Here is a 16,610-nt window from a genome sequence, read left to right on the forward strand (position 1 = left end):
GACACTAATGCCTTTAGATTAAATTCCTAAGACATCCACATATTCAGGGTGCTGTGAAAAGAGAGACAAATATCTAAAAGGAGAATGAACACTTGCTGCTGATGGCTGATAGTTTTATTGCTGATGGGTTAGTGACGATGCAGTGTTTTGGCAAAGGATTGATGGAAAAAGTATCAGTGAAAGTTTTTGCTATATTTAAATGTAAGAAACCAATGCTAATTCGGTTTCCCCAAGAAACATTGGTTAATCTCGTAATTTCCCCACGACACATTGCTTAATGTTTCTTGGGGAAATTCAACGCTGGGGGGGAAAGGTGGGTCTTCAAATTCTTCAAACTGGCCCCGTGTCTTCAAAATGCATTAACTATTTCAGCGTATTTTGTAGTTAAAGGACAGAGATAAAAGTTGCTAGAAAGGTTTTCTATAATTCAGTGGCCCTTCATCAGCATAAGCCACCTTTGTTAAGGAGAACCTCCTTTACAGTTAGCATGTCTCATCTTTCAAATCTCAGTGCAGCACCAGGATTTTTTGCACAGATTTCCTTTCACATACAGTCTCCATATGTATGGAATTTACTACTTAAATATATCTATATTGTATATATTATATAATATAATGCATTGTTATGTGTAATATATAATATGATGTATATAATATATGCAATATATCTATGTATACTTTTTCTTTTTCTGACAAAGCAATGCAATGTACAAATTCATTGAACTGCAACTTTTATTTTTTCTTAATATTGAAAGACAGATATGCAAATTTTACTAACAGTATGCATGGTTATATTTAGCTATAAATTCCAATCAGGGATTTCTGCTTTGTTTATTGTCCAAGTTGATATGTCTATGGAGAAAACTTCCTGCTGTGCAGGAATAAGTAGTCAGCTACTTGGAGAAGTGGAAAGTTTAATTATGGGAGTGTATTCTGGAAAAAATAAAGTAAAGCAAGCATTGTTTCACTGTTTTTTTCTCCTTTGTTTATGATTTCAGATAACAGAAATACAACATTGTTTTGATATTAATTGTTATAAAAGAAACCACTTTATGTTTTCTTTAACCTGGTCATCTGTGTAACTGAGGATATCTGAGAGACAGTAGAGGTCATGAATAAATTTCTTAAGCTTGTGAGGTAAATGAAATATAATACAAGTCTGAAGGAAAAAAACTATGAACACATGTATTGCTGAGAATAGCTTCACTAAAGTATGTATAGTATATATAAAAACAATCTGATATTAATATCAGATTGCCCCAAAGTTACAAATTTCATAGAATCATTAAGGTTGGAAAAGACCACCAAGATCATCTGGTCCAAACATCCCCCTGCCACCAATGTCACCCACTAAACCATGTCCCTAGTACAATGTCCAACCTTTCCTTGAACACCCCGACAGTGGTACAGTGTACGAGGTACAGTGACTCTACCACCTTCCATTCCCATAAAGTATTATTTCCATACTTTCATAAAGTATTATTATTATTATGGGTAGTGGAAGTAAAGTATCTTTACACCACGTTTCTGAGTGGAAGACTAAATTACTGGTGGGAAATATTAGTTACCGTCTATATAGGGATGTATTCTCATGTCTATAACAGAAAGCTCTCCAGGATTTTAAATACTAGTTCTATATTTTTTTGCTTTTTGCACAGGTCATTTGCATGGAATATATTTTATCTAGCTATCTATATAAATAACACTGTGTAAAGAAGGTATTTTTCTTGCCTATTTAGAGTATTTATAATGCTGTAATGATACATATTACTTCTTGGGCTTCATTGCATATTTCTCCTTTCTAAGCCTGTTTGAGTAATACAAAGAATGTTTAAGAATGTTTTCATGATACTTCTACAGTGGACAATAATTCTTAGATTTACTCTAGGTTGATACAATTTAAAAAACTGTGCTATGGCTAATATTTATGTGTCATGGCTTTCATCTGATGTGTAGGCTTTTTTTTTTTTTTTCTTTGCATCTGTGTAGGACTGATCCATAACCTGAGCTTATAGGTTCTACAGTAATACAAATAGCACATGATAATTGTGTGTGAAGAAAGGCTGGCAGCTTTACAGAGAAAATAAGACAGGCTTCTTATTTCTAAACATGTCAGTAGGTTCAGGATAAGCTATTGCCTGTAACTTCCCTTCCCCCCATATTCTGCATTTCTACAATACAACTGTTCTTCTAATGCTATTACTTAGTCTCATTAAATGGTCCTATATGTGGGACGTTAAATGTGGCAGAGTGGGAGTTTTGTTTGTAGTCACTGGTGCATCAAAGAGTTTCTTCATAATATTCTTCTAGTTGCCTAATACAGCAAATTGGGTACCACGATGCCTTATGGTAGTGATCTGAGCCTGGATCCTATGGGGTGTAGAGATAACTAATTTCCTGAGGATCTGAATGGAAGTTTAAGCCCCTAAGTAGGATTTCGGGGCCTAAATATCTTTCCCGCTCTTGGACTTCTCCATGAGTAAGGCTTTCTTTTCCAATATAGCCCCTTATTTCTCCACATGTCTCTGTATTCTTCCATATACGTTCCTCATGAAACTACTAGTAGGGCATAAATCAATCTTTGGCTGTGTGTGATTGGACTTCTCCATTTTTTTAGTTCAGTATACACATTAACTGTAGCTGAAGTGCATTATGCTTTCTTCCCATACTAGGCTTTTAATTTCCATTTTTCTTAAAAGGTAGCATGAGTGGAACAGAATGAAAACAAACATATATAGGAATGGTAGCATAATGGAATGCTTCCGTAAAGTCCACCAACCTTCAATTGTAGAGCATCTTTTCTTGTTTCCTCCTCTGTCACTCTACTGACAAAACTGACAATCCTTTGCCATGATTTTTATGAGGACCACTGCATGAAGACTTGGGCATGAAGGATCCCTGACCTGCTTCCTGGGTAGATGAACGTGATTGGAAAAAAGCAGGTAATCTGCATATGCTGACTCCTGCTGCAGCCCAAGTGATGAGCTAGACAAGTATCAGTAGCTGGTATAGTGGGGGTGGGGAGGAAAAGAAGCAGCTTCTAGGCCTTTGAGGAGTGAAGGGTGAAGAGTGAGGAGAAAGGGTGAAGAGTGGAGATGGGAGGGTACTGATTCTTTCAACATATATATATATATATTTAATACCACATTCCTTTTTTAAAAAGTAAGTTAAGTTACACCAGGGAAAGGAGAATGCAGAGAGTGTTTTCCAGCCCCTGAGTGGGATGACAGTATTGTCTTAGCTGTGTGGCTTATGGACTTTGGTACAGAAAGCCTGAGAGTATACGGTGCTGAGGGCACACAGGCTGTGAACCACGCAGAAAAGAAGAAATTGCTCTGGACTGGTGTCCAAGATGATTGTATTTTTGGATGGTGCAGCTAAATGGATGAAGAGTGTTTTCAGCAAGGAATAAGGTAAGGATGGAGGGGGTCGTGGTTTTTGTTGCACTTGCCTCTTTGTAAAAACATTTCCTTGCAGTGTTATTTGCAACAATAAAATTGATTTAAGGTAGTAAATTGGTTTCTGGGTTAGTACCTGTGTTTCTCTCAGTTAGTGATATGTGAACAGCTCTCACACAATCCATGTCTTGCCACAGTTTCGGATATGAATAATTTTAGTCAGCATTCTTAATGAAATAGTTTGAAAAAAAAAATAGGAGTAGTGATGTAGGTGCTTAAATATCACAGACTGCCTTTATCCCCTCTGTATGTTCAATAAAGGAACATTTATTAAAAACTTAATGGCTTGTCTCCTCTCTGTGTATTCAATAAAGAAACATTTATTAAAGAAATTAATGTACCTGGCTGTTTCCTGTAGCTCAGAGGGCTGAGCTGGTTGCTGTCTACAACACTGGTTACATACAGACTAATTGCAGGCCCTGAGCATTTGTGGGTAATTAGAAACACTTCGTTTTTCTTTTTTGCATCATCTCTTGTACCAAGGGCACCTCAGGTGGACCCTTGTGTTCTACCTCCATGAGGGGTACTTTCAAAGGGCCTTATCTATTGCCATATCAGTACAAGGCTCAAAGGTATTTGATAATTTGTGCCTGACATTTGTGTCAGGGGGCAAGAGAATGGTAGATGATGAGAAAGGGTATGGTGGTAAAGTAGGTTAGAAACAAGTACAATCTTGGTGAGCCTTGATGGACACTGGAATTCTGACAGTAGTGACACGGCTTCTAATCTGTTTAGCTGTGTGCTTGTTGCTGGATACCATATGCTAATTCTATGAAAGTGGTTATGAACCTTGTATTTACAAGCTATCTATATTTTTCTTAAACCAGTATTGTTAGCTTTCTACCTAATGGTGTTGATTAAAGGGAAAGAGGTTTGTACTTAATGATTTTGTTTCATGAGCAGATGCATCTGTGGACTGTATAGAATCTCTTCTTAGAATGATTTAAATCTTTCTGAATGCCAAATGCAATGAATTGAAATGTCCAAAGATTAATATATTTTCAATTATTTTTTGTCTAATCTTAAAATCACCAAATTTTTACATAGAAATGTTAGCGCCTCCCATGTAACTGACTTTTTGTGGCCTCAGTAATATGTGGCCTCTGTAAATAAACACGTTTTTTAGTTGTAAATGCAAAATACAAGTGATTTGTCAACTGATACGATATTTTTACCTTCTCTACATGCACAGCACCATATTAGTACCGTATTAGTCGGTGCTGGTGGAAAACATGTTCATGGGATTTGACCTTCTTAGAAGCAAGGGCTTTTCCAGGTCATGAAAAGCTACATCTTCAGCTCATGAATAGTGTAGGACACTTTTGCTGTCATAACTGAAATACTGATACCTAGTTTGCACTTAAAGCTGTTAGCAAGAAGGACTGTTAGGGATGGGTATGACTTTTTTTTGTTGACATTGCTCTGCCAGCAAAACTCCCAGTGCAGAAACCGTGGAAGAAGCTAGTTACCTGTCCATGTTACTTCTCTTGAGGGATAGGTATAGGTTGCTGGGGAGAGTGCTCTTAGTGTAATTCCTATATGAACCTTCCTAGTCTAAATCATCTGTAGACCTCATGCAACAGGAACCTATATACGAGCTTATCACTACACACACAGGTCATAGATCATAGCCTATGCTTATGTCACTCTGAAGAGCAACATCTAGAGCAGTTCTAGGCATGGATTGGAATCTCTGTCTCCTGTTCATTTTCTATCTACAGGGTTGTTTTACAGTTGCAAGTTGCATGAGCAATGCATGAATGCTCATGTTTAGTGCCTGTACTGTTGGTGGTTCTAGTGTCAGACAGATTTGGGGCAGCACTTGAGAGATGGTATAAGCACAACCATTGCTTAAGTGAACTACTTGCAGGAAGAAAGGAGACTGGATGTCAATATAATGATGAAAGGGAAAGAAAGAGATAATTAGTGAAGCTTGTGATGTGTAACACACAAACTGAAGGATGAGAACTACAAAAGTGGGAAGCTTCCTTGGGTGAAATCATTCCAGAAAAAAATAAGCTCTTGGAAACACTTGATGGATCAGGATTGTCATTTGCTTATCCTACATGCAGCACCAGAAATTGCAAATAGTTCTAAAGAAGTTGGTACAGGAGAGTAGAAATGGTGTAAGGAAAATTGGCTTATGTCTTGAAATCTTTCCTTGTATCTTAAGATGCAGTACTGACATGCTTCTTTAATTATCTTTCATCTGCATATGCTACCTTGGTTGGAAGTGATGATCAGAAGAGTGGGCTCTTAGTGCCTGACTCCCTTTTCTCCTATGTAGAGAGAGAGAGAGACCCTAACTAGAACTTACAGCTAGCCTCAAGCATGTGCATATTTGGTACTTGTTCAAGTTATTTCACAACATGAGAAATGAAAGCTGGACCAGATAGCAGAATACATTATTTGCACTAGCAGAAATAATTTTGCATCACGCTCTGCAGGAATTTGGACTTGTTCTATTTTTGAGCCTGAAATAGGAATAAATTGAATGAGCTTGGTGATGTTTTGTTTGAGACAAAGCTTTCCTTTTTCCTCAAAGGATTTTTCAAGAGATGCTGGAAGCCCATTTCAAATAACACTGCCAGAACCAAAGCTGCATACGGAAGCTCTGTGGTCCTGCACTGAAGTTGATGAATCAGCTAAGGTTAATAGAAATTGGTATTTTCACTTCATGTCTTAGAGTCTTACCTTGGAAATACACGAATCTGTAGTCTTGCAGTCTCCCTCATAGGTGAATCTAGTATTGAGGATGACAAGGAGAGATATAACCATGGCATTGGTTGCAATCATAATCATAAAAGAGAGATATTTTGAGATACAAAAATTGCAAATTCAATCCCTGCTGTTACTGGTCCAGCCACAGGGGCCATTTAACAAAAGATCCCCGAGTTAATGATTGCTGTTCTATGACAGGGATATTGGACTTATTATACAATGAACACAAAGGTCTCTGATCCATGTTCGTGCCTTGTTTCCTACTTGGGATTCAGCACCACATGGTGGTAACAGTCTGCTTCATGTAGGAAAGCGTTCTGCTGTGATATCAGTGAGCGATAGCATCAGAAGAACATCCATTTTCCATGAATTTAAACTATTACCGCAGTTAGGTGCAATTATTGAGAATCCCTGTAGAGTCATACAAAAAATGTTGTTTCTGTCCAAAGATGTTGATTCTGGAATGTAGCAGTGCCAGTCTATGACATTCTTAGTTTGGGGTCTCAGTGACTGCTATAAATTGTACCCTGGAAAACGGTTGCTGGGACTATAAATTATAGTGCTGCATTTCAGACTCCATTTTAAGTACCAGTGGCTTTGAGAAACTATACATATAATTTCAATTTAATTTATATGGTGCAAATACGTTGAAGATGAACCAACGGAAGAAGACAACTTCATGACAAAGAATATTGACTTTGCATATTAACTTCATTAACTTAATGCTGTCTCTTGTGTATTGGAAAATTGTTCAAGTGAGAATAATAGCTTTTGAACTACTTACAGGCTAATAGGTAGTGATTGTAGGCACTAAGACTTTGAATAGCTGTGGCTGTTGATTACACGGATTAAATGTGAGTGCAGTTTTCAATATGGCTGATTTTCCAAAAACTCAGTGTTTTCCGTCCTTCCTTTTGATTTCCATGGCTAATGACACTGACTTCTAATACGTATTAAATTCCAGCAGTGGGGAATTGAATCCCTCTTTCTCCATCCTATACTGAAGATATGGGTGCAGAAGGATTGCTAGATGCTTATTTTAAATTGTTTAGAATTGAAGCTATGTTAGTCACAGATAAGATTGCAGTAGTGGTAATTCCCATACAGTGGGGCTTGCTCTGTTTAAACAGCTGTTTGGTTATAGATGTTTGTATTATTCATACACTAATTTTTCATACATTTCATTCCTTATGTTTTTCCTCCTCATATCTGGACTGTCTGTGCATCTCTTTGCATCCACTGTGATTTCTCAGTGAATGCTGGTTCCCAAGTTCTTTCTCTATTCTCTCTCTCTCTCTCTCTCTCTTTTTTTTTTTTTTTTTTTCTCCAGGGCCTAATTATGAAACAGCTTCAAATAAATACAATTTTTTAACAAAAAACATTCTGCTTCCTGTGAACAATAGGCTGAATTTTTCTCTTTATTCTTGGGGAGTTCTTATTCAGTTGGAGTGCTTTGCAGTTGGCTAGTCCTGAGATTTCTGGGAGCTGTAATTGTGTCTCATTAATTCTTACAGTAATGTAGGGTAACTATAAGGAGCATGCAATTAGTGGTCTGGTCAATGAATAGAGCAGTTAATCAGCAGACAAAGGATGGGGCTCAGGACCTATTAGGCTGAAAGGAAGTGTTACTATTGTCACAGGCAGTAGGAATGCATGCAGACATGCCTTAAAGTTGAACTGTTTAAGGGAACTGTGTATGTCTTTTTGCTAAACCAGTTTTCCTACCTATTTCACTACTTGAGCGAGATTCATTTAAGGTTGCCTATTAGAAGTCAGAGACCATACGAGGTTTCAATAGACCGAACAGATTGCTTAGTGCAGTCTCTCACCTTAACAAAGGCAGCCCCTGGGTTTATCAAAAATAAAAGTGGCCAAAGAGATGCAAGACATCCTCTGTCGTCAGAAAAATGGCCAGTGAATGGAGGAGACCGATAAAGTTTAAAGCAGCCATTGTGTTGATTGTCACTCAGTCATACTCTGTTTGTCTTCATAATGAACCTTGTTTGTTCTGAATGGCTGTGCTTTCAGTGCATGTAAATGTATGCAAATAGTCATAATAGTTTTAAAATGGTCGCTCTTATGGTAACAAATAACCTTTCCTACTTTTGTGAAGCCATGTCTTCTACTGCATCTATGATTTTAAATGAAAAAATTACTCCAACTCTAGACAGTGGTGTTCCTTTTTTGCCTTTTTTTTTTTTTTTTTAGTTAGCTCCAGATCAGAACTGGCAATTGTTTCTTCCTTTGAAAACATATGTACCTCATGAATCCTGTGAAATGTTATGACATATGATGATTATAAAGAAAAAAGCTTTATCAATAAAACACTGCCCTTGAGAAACTCTTATTTCTAAGTAGGCATTGCTTCAAATAGAAAGTCATTTCTTCTCTTAAGTAAAATAGACACTTGGCATAAAAAAGCAGTAATTAAAATAACTTTTTTTGGGTGGGAAAAAAGGGAATTGAACTTTAATAATTAACTTGTATCCAGAGCCTAGTGTTTTTCTCAAAACTAAAAGTAATTTTTACTGTCTTCTTTGTATTAGCAGGTCTGTAGCTTTATCTCTTCTCATGGTATTCACATCAGCAGCAAGTAACGTTAGAAGAATAAAGTCTCTCAGGCTTTATTTTAAGGATTCAATTATTCTATATAATTAGCCCTGATTTGTTAAATATTTGAAACATTTTCTACTCTTAGGTGTGGAACAGCATACTGGAGTGATCAGAACCACAAATGACTTGTACCTTTACTCAGAAAATGCTTCTTATCAAATAATAAGGAAGATTAAGCCTAAGTCTCTCTCTCTCTTTCTGTTTGGATTTTATTCCCACAAGAAATATCAGTTTTGTCCACAATATCTCATGTATTTCTATTCCCTTGAAATACAAAGAAGCAATGGATTCTGGTATAAATTAGGCAGATTTAATGAAATATATGAATTGTAATTTGTGCCTTGAATATAAAATACTTCAGCGAGGCATAAGGCACTTTGCTGATGCCATCATCACCCTTCTGTTTTTTCATTCTTCTGTGCCTGTATTTTGCTTAATGAAACATTTAGGGACTGTGGAGTCTTGGGAATAACAGTTTTTGTATGCTATACATAGAAAATCTTTCCAAGGTCGCATTTTCCTTTACTCTGTCTTTTACGGTAGCAGGACAGACTTCTTACCCTGCAAGAGAAAATGAGAAAATGGTACTACTTCTACACTCAGAAACAAGCTCTTCCATCATATACATGCTATGTATCCATTGAATTATAAAGTGATTTCTCATCTGGTGTCTGACAGCCTCAAGAAAGTTTCCACTCAGTATCACTGATAAGTGCTATAGGTTTAAAGGAAAGTCTGCCCCCCATCCCTGTACCGATGTTCCCATTGAAACATAGGTTCAGTCACGAGGGCTACTGATGTAGAAGGGATCCAGAATAATTTTAAAGTCACTGAAATATTAGTTGGGGAGTTAACCTATTGTGGTCTTCCATGAGAGAAGACCACGATATTAGAGCTGGAATGCATGTTATGATAAAAATGATAAACACTCCTCAGTATATAAAGATAGATTAAAGGTCTTTAACCTTATTTTAAATTAACAGAATATCCATCTCTGCATCTCCCTTTACACAGACACATATACATTTTTACTAAGCAGTAAGTGGTGTTACTCTGATGGACAGTGTAAGGTAGATTAGACTGCTCTCACAACTCTGTTGCTGCTCTGAGAATTTTTCTTCTCTTTCATAGTGTAGTTGCACAGTTCTCAACTCTGCAAGAAGCCCAGAGCAGAAAAAGGTTACAGATGCTAAGTAAAAATGTCATAGCACTGTATTTTAAAGTTCATTATCTTTACAGAAATCCTGCTGCAGATGTCCTGTTACTTCTGGTAGAAGATGACATTGATTATCATAACATAAGCATGGGTAGTTACTGTCTAATTTATGCTAGTTGTCTATGCCTCATCTGTTGTCAGAACAGAGAGAAAGAATTGCTCTCTGGCCAGTTGTCCCATCAGTTTTAAGCTTTGTTCATGAGTACTTTTATTCTTTAAGTGACAGGTTTGACCCTGTTGATGTTGTTTCTGCTTCAGCTGGTACTGTCATCAAGTCCTCCTCCTGTTATGGAAAAGAACCCAGATGACTAATTAAAAATTACCTGGTTTTAAAAGGTGGTTGAAATGAAGTGAAGTGAAAATTTCCATAGTAAAAGTAATTCCTTTGTAATTAGTTCACGTATTAGTTATCCAGTATTTCCATCCTGAAGATTCATTGAAGGGGTCAGGCTATGGTATATACATACACAGCCAGTAAGTTATTTTCTCGATTAGTTGAGGAACTAATTTGTATCGTGTATGGTAATGCTGAGAGAAATGGATCACTGAAGTCATCCATTGTTCCTTCCTGCCCTCCCTCTCCCACCCCCTTATTCCAAATATAAACCTAGAAGTAAGCTATTTAAGTAGAAAACAATGACTGTGAGAGTGCCTCCTCCTTAACTGCAGGCTAGCTGTGGAAACACCTAGCTCCATAAGCAACATTACTGTTCCAAGGTGCTTAGTGTACAGCTGAGGCCCAAAACAGCTCTGTTTTGGCAGATTTCATTACCCTGCTCCTTAAGCTTGGTTGAGATTCAGAAATCAGGTGCTCTGGGAGCAGTTACCTGAGAGAGCTGATCTGGGAAATGTTCTCAGAGCACACAACATCCACGGACAGCTTTATCATCTCATAAAATGCAGTGACAGCCACTCCTGCTGGGAGGATGGGGCAAGCCCCTTTTACGTAACATTCAGTGGCTAGATAGCCAGACAAGAAATATCTGAGGAGGTTTGCACCCATGTTGCATGTAACCTGTTAGACTGCCCTAGCTCCTAGAGTAGAAACTGAGCTGAGCTGGCAGAGCAAAATAGTTCTAGTCCTTTAATGGCTTTGCATATGAAATGGTTTGTCTGGAATTTGAACCAGAATCAATTCAGTGACCCAGAAGAGAAGTAGAGATGGGGTATTGGTGTGGCACACTCTGTGTGATTTGTCATAACAAACGAGCTGCTGTGCATGCTGCTTACTGCAACTGTATAACATTTTCTGTATACAGTTTCTTTAGCAAGCCTGACTGTAACAAAAACTGGAATTAAAATGGATAGGAATAAGAAAAGTAGTCTTTCTGATGGCAGTGATGAAAGGACATTTCTTGTGACTGTTGCTCCTCAGTTCACTATAGTCTATACAGGAAATAAAACTGTTCATAACCCTTTATTCCAACTGTGTTTGGTCTGTGATGATTTGGTGAATCCATGTACAACCTAGAAATTGTGGTTTAATGTACAACATTCTTACTGTATTGCACAATTTTTATGCATATCTACTTTTGTTGTTATCCACCCCCTGCTGGAGGGGTAGATGATGCTGTACCTAGTGAATATGTTTTGGCTTGCATATAAGAAGGACTGGTGGTAGTGAGAAGATTTGTTTTCTTCCAAAGACCTGAAAAATGAAGAGCATAAAATGCCCACATTGGCAATAGCAGGATGCCAGGTATTAATTCACAGAAAGAGAGGAAAAACTATTTTTTTTTTTTTTTTTTAAATAATGAAATCTTTAGCTGAAGGACCAGAGGAGGTAGAGGAAGTAGATCAACTGTAAAGATGCCCCATGTCCTAAAGACAAATTCTGAAATATATGAGATAGATTTTGGACAACATGAACTTCTCCTGGGAATAAAGTCCATGGTGATAGGAATTCACCCAGAGTTGACACACCTCAGTTTGAATCCCTTCACTATCTGCTGTGCCTGCATCAGCTTCAAGATTCATGTGATCCCCAAGTTGCACATAACTTTCTTCCTATTCACATTTATGTCTTACTATCACAAAGTAAGAACAGTCACACAGGATCAGACTAAACATCTGTCTAGCCGGGTATCCTGTTTCTGACAGCAGCCTGGAGGAGAGTATGAGGAAATGTCAAGCGTGTAATGATCCTTTCTTGGTGTACTCTCTTACCTTCTACTGAATCATGGCTTTGGGACTTCCTGAGCCAGAGATAATATTAACATTTTTCATCCCTCCTCTCAATTCCATTAGTGGTGCAAGCCTTGGAGACTTATTTTCTATTTTATCCAAAACCATTTTCTTATATACAATATCTTATGCAAGCACTTTCTCTTGAGCTGAACTGCAAAGCTCCTACATATTTTTCCCTATTTAAATTCCTCTTTGGAACTCAGTTCTTCCTTGACATTTACCTGGATAAGTTAGTAGCTAATTTATTTCATTTGTGTTCTCTGTTAGTTAGCCACTCATTTATGTGAGGGGAAGGGTGTGGGGGTCTCCAGGGAAGCTGTGGGCTGTACAGGCTCCAGCAGGATGGCCCCATTTTAGTTGCTGTGCTAAAGAACAGGGAGGAGCTAAGGCACTCAGTCCAAGACAAAATACTTGAAAGCTAACAGTTCCAGGAGCCTTTCAACTCCAGAAACCTGGTGTTTCTGTGCAAGACAAAACATACGCACTCCAGGTCCCAGTATGACAGGAACCAAGCCAATTGCTCCTGACACTCTATTTGAGTGATGTAGGTAATCAACTAGTAAAATAATTGATTTGGCTCCTGGTACCCAACAGGTTGTGGCTGGCTCTTTTCTAAATCAAACCTTGTCTGAAAAGCATAAGTGGTGTTACACTGCATGCTGCTTCCCTCCCCCATCTTTGCAGCAGGAAGTAAATGCCTCTGTGAAAGAACTGTGGTGTGAGCAAACACAATATTGAGCCAGGAAATGTGTATTCAGGAGCATGTGAAAACCTGAAGGAAAACGTAGACCTAAAATAAACCCCATATCAAACAACTGCTTCCCAATACCGGCCAAGTATAAAGGAATTTAAAATCACTCATTGCTCTGATTTTTAGAAAATACATTCTAGTAGTACTATGGTTGTAAGTTTGGCCAGTTCTGTCCAATTTCGGTATTTGTATCTTCACCTGGAGAACCTGATAGGCAAATGGTGGTATCAGTAGGGAGAGTGGATCCTACTCTTTGCAGTTGTAGGTGTGTAAGTGTTTGAGCTCCTACATTTGAAAAATTGCCCTTACTACTAAACTGTTACAATTCTGACTACTCAAATTCTTATCTTAATATCAGAAAGGAAGGAATAAGGAAGGAGGAGGTAATCTCTAAAAAGTTCATGCATAGGAAAGAAGCAAGAAATATTACTGAGTCATTCTTTGTCACATGGTTGCTCTCTCTAGCTATGACAAAAAAGTTACCATTTTTTCTGTTGCTACTTTTACATGCTGACAGGTTAAACTGAAGCGATTAAGCCACTGAAACAGAAGATGAAGTCTATGCTAAAGCAGTGCTGACCCGTGCTTTCCAGTCTCTGCGGTAAGGTTCTCTTCTGCTTTAGCATCCTGTCAGCTAACATGAATGCTCTTAATCCTACTATATTTTGTGGTATAGGCCAGGCCAAAAATATGTCCTTATAATTCAGTCCAGGCAAATTAGATGATATTAAGGGACATGTTGAAAGGGTTTGCCTTCTAGGCAAACTCATGATTGTATTGCTCAAATGTTTCACTGTGAAAGCAATGTCTTGTTCCTCCTCTCAGTGTCCCAGGAAAAAAACAGGCTAAAATCACCTTTTCCATCTTCCCCTTCACTTCCATCTCTCAACAGTTTTGATGCCATGCAAACCTCTTTATGCATCTCTCTTTTTTTTTTTTTTTCCCCCAGACCAATCCTTCTACAACAGTTTCAAATTTAGAATGCTTCTATTCTTGTTGCCACATCTTCCCTTCTGCTAGCCATCTCTCAAGTCAGTCAAATGTTGCTGTATTTGCTGGAGACACACTGATAAAAGAATCAGGTGAGAAACCTGGCTACAATAAATAGGAAAAAAAAGGTATTTCTATCATAAATTATGCCATTCTTTTGCATTCTGCTTCTAAACTCTTGTGTGTTGAGATCAATTTTCAAGGGACTGACCATTAGTTAATTTTACATTTTCTGGATCCAAACTACTTTTGGGTAGAATAAGTTGGAAGCCACTTGTTAGAAACCTAGCAGCAATGCTAATTATTTTACTGTGTTTTCATTTTTTTTCAATTGTACATGATGATATACATGTGGAACAAAAGAGTGTTATATTAAATTTCAGTGTTAGGATTTTTTGCTTATGCCAAGTAAATCTTTCTGTGCATGGAACAGCAAAACTGGTAACAGTAGACTAGAAAGGATTTGGAGGTGAACGTTTTTCATACATTATATATATATATGTATTATTAGTCTCCTGGGCTGGACTAATATCACATCAACAAAATAAAGTAGCTACCATGTTAGTGGCAGAGACAGAGCTTTAGTCATAGTTTTATGAGAGTTACTATTTTTGGGAAATAAAACTATGTACCTTCTAACTTTTGCATGCTTGCCTTTTGTGTTGCCATGTAGTTGTTATTGTGGGTTTCCTGCCTCTGATGGAGAACATTAGACAACACCATTAGACAACACCAACAGTTACTCAGAAAGAGAAATAAAGTATGCATGCAGGTATCAAGGGTGAACTAGGGGCTTGACTTAGTCTCTTGATATACAAAGCAGATATGAGTCTCTGAGGAATGGACTACAAATGCAAGTAAAGATGGAGACAAGAGTCTTACATTTTTACCTGGCATGGAGCACAGTACGACAAGTGATACCCTGATTAAAGCGATGGAAGAGCACAGGTCCACTGAGTCATGAACAAGTCTCTAAGGCTAGGTCCAACACTCTTTGGCACTGACTTTCTGTGCTAATGATCTGGGGCTGTCTTGTAAACCGCCAGACTCTGAATCCACTCCTCCATGCCTTCTTTATCTTCAGAAGGAGGGGCGGTTGTTGAAATATGACTTTGTGTGGGTGCTAATCATCAGATTCACTATGAAACTGTTTTTTTTTTTTTTTTTTCCTGGCCTTTCAGTAGCCCTGTCTGAGCTACTTGATCGTAAACCAGCCATATTGCCAAGACTGCACAATTTGTATCCATTCACAGATTAGCTATTACTTTGTACTAAGTAGTGTTGCTGCTGAAGTTGTGGTTCAAGTTCACATTCTGGAGTTGTACTAAGATGTTCATGTGCCCATCAATGGATGCTTCTGATACTCTGGATTATTAAAATATTGATGTTCTGCTATGTCAGGCAGAACTTGAGAAATTGAGTAGGCCTGGAGTGACTGTAATCAGGATGGCCAATGGATACAGACGGATCAACTTTCAGTGGAAGTAGAGGTAGGCTGTTGGCAAGGCATCATGCAGGAGTGGCAGAAGTGTACCGTATGTATAGAACTACCCTGGCCTATGACATGCATTGCAAAGATGTGGTGGCTAACGTTGTACGTGTTCAATTAGGACAGTGGTAGTGAAGGGCTGGGTAATCCATCCACTATGCTGTCCTTTTTACTCAAGTTATTTTGAATTTTAATTTAATGAATTTTAATTCTCTGAAATTATGTATATGTGGGATTATGTAGTTTACCATGGGGCTTATTAACTATATTTTTAATTCTTGCTGTCTTCTATCTTATCCATCGTTTTATAGATGCATAAAGGACTCTGAAAACAGTTATATAGTGAAATTTATCCATGCATGGTATATTTTAGTAGGATTAAGAGCTTGTAAATTAATATAATAATTCTGAGAGCTTCAGGGTATACCTGCCTGAAAAAATAGCAATGGTAACTTGATATGGTATTTGTATGTTTGCTTTTAGTTTGCAGAATGTCTCTGAGAGACAAGCTTCCTGCTAGCCAATTTATTTTTTAGATAACAAGGACTGTCTAGAAGTACATTCAGAAGGAAAACACAGTAATTAATTTGTCACTGAAACCTGAGGGGTCCTCTTCCTCATATAGGTGATAATGAAGGTTTTGCATGTAATTAGCAGGAATAATTAGCACATTTCTGGTAACAAATAGACTGAGTGGTTCTCTGCAAATAAATTAATTGTTGTGCTAACACAGGCAATTGTCTCTTTATTGTCTGACAATGCCCCTTGTTTGCACTAAAGCTTATTTCAGACGTTAGCAGCTTTACACAGATAGGAAAGAGAATCTATAAAATCGTGCCTCATCCATCTGCTTCTGAGAAACTTCAAGACCACCAAGGGACTTGTTTGTCAGGACTTGTTAAACAATTTGTAATCTTGAACATGTGTTTCACTATATTAACAAATGAATTGTTCAAATTAACTTAGTGGGTAAGCCAGCAAAACCACACTATCAATCAAATCCGGAGTCCGGGCATCTAGGAAAAGAAATGTCTGAAAAATAATGTAGGCGTAAAATCATTGCAAAGCTTTGTGGAAGCCGAATGAATCCCAGAATGTTGCATATAATCACACAACCAAGCAGAACTGTTTTTATGTAGTAGATGTTCCTCATAATGCAAAATCACATTGTGTGTACTCTCTGCTT

The 16,610-nt window shown here is 37.7% G+C and overlaps 2 long non-coding RNA genes across 10 annotated transcripts in view; both read left to right on the plus strand.

Annotated features, from left to right (window-relative positions):
• LOC101789704 (uncharacterized) overlaps positions 1–16,610 on the plus strand; it is a 208,769-nt gene that overhangs the window by 11,787 nt on the left and 180,372 nt on the right. The window lies entirely within an intron of this gene.
• The window catches only part of LOC140001627 (uncharacterized), a 40,148-nt gene continuing 28,188 nt past the window's right edge, over positions 4,651–16,610 (plus strand). Inside the window, exons 1-3 of the long non-coding RNA XR_011807089.1 lie at positions 4,651–6,107; positions 13,463–13,546; positions 13,895–14,027. This is a non-coding gene — a long non-coding RNA (uncharacterized lncRNA). The remainder of the gene's footprint in view (positions 6,108–13,462; positions 13,547–13,894; positions 14,028–16,610) is intronic.

Source organism: Anas platyrhynchos, chromosome 2 (genome assembly GCF_047663525.1).
Source record: "Anas platyrhynchos isolate ZD024472 breed Pekin duck chromosome 2, IASCAAS_PekinDuck_T2T, whole genome shotgun sequence".
Taxonomy (NCBI): Eukaryota; Metazoa; Chordata; class Aves; order Anseriformes; family Anatidae; genus Anas; species Anas platyrhynchos.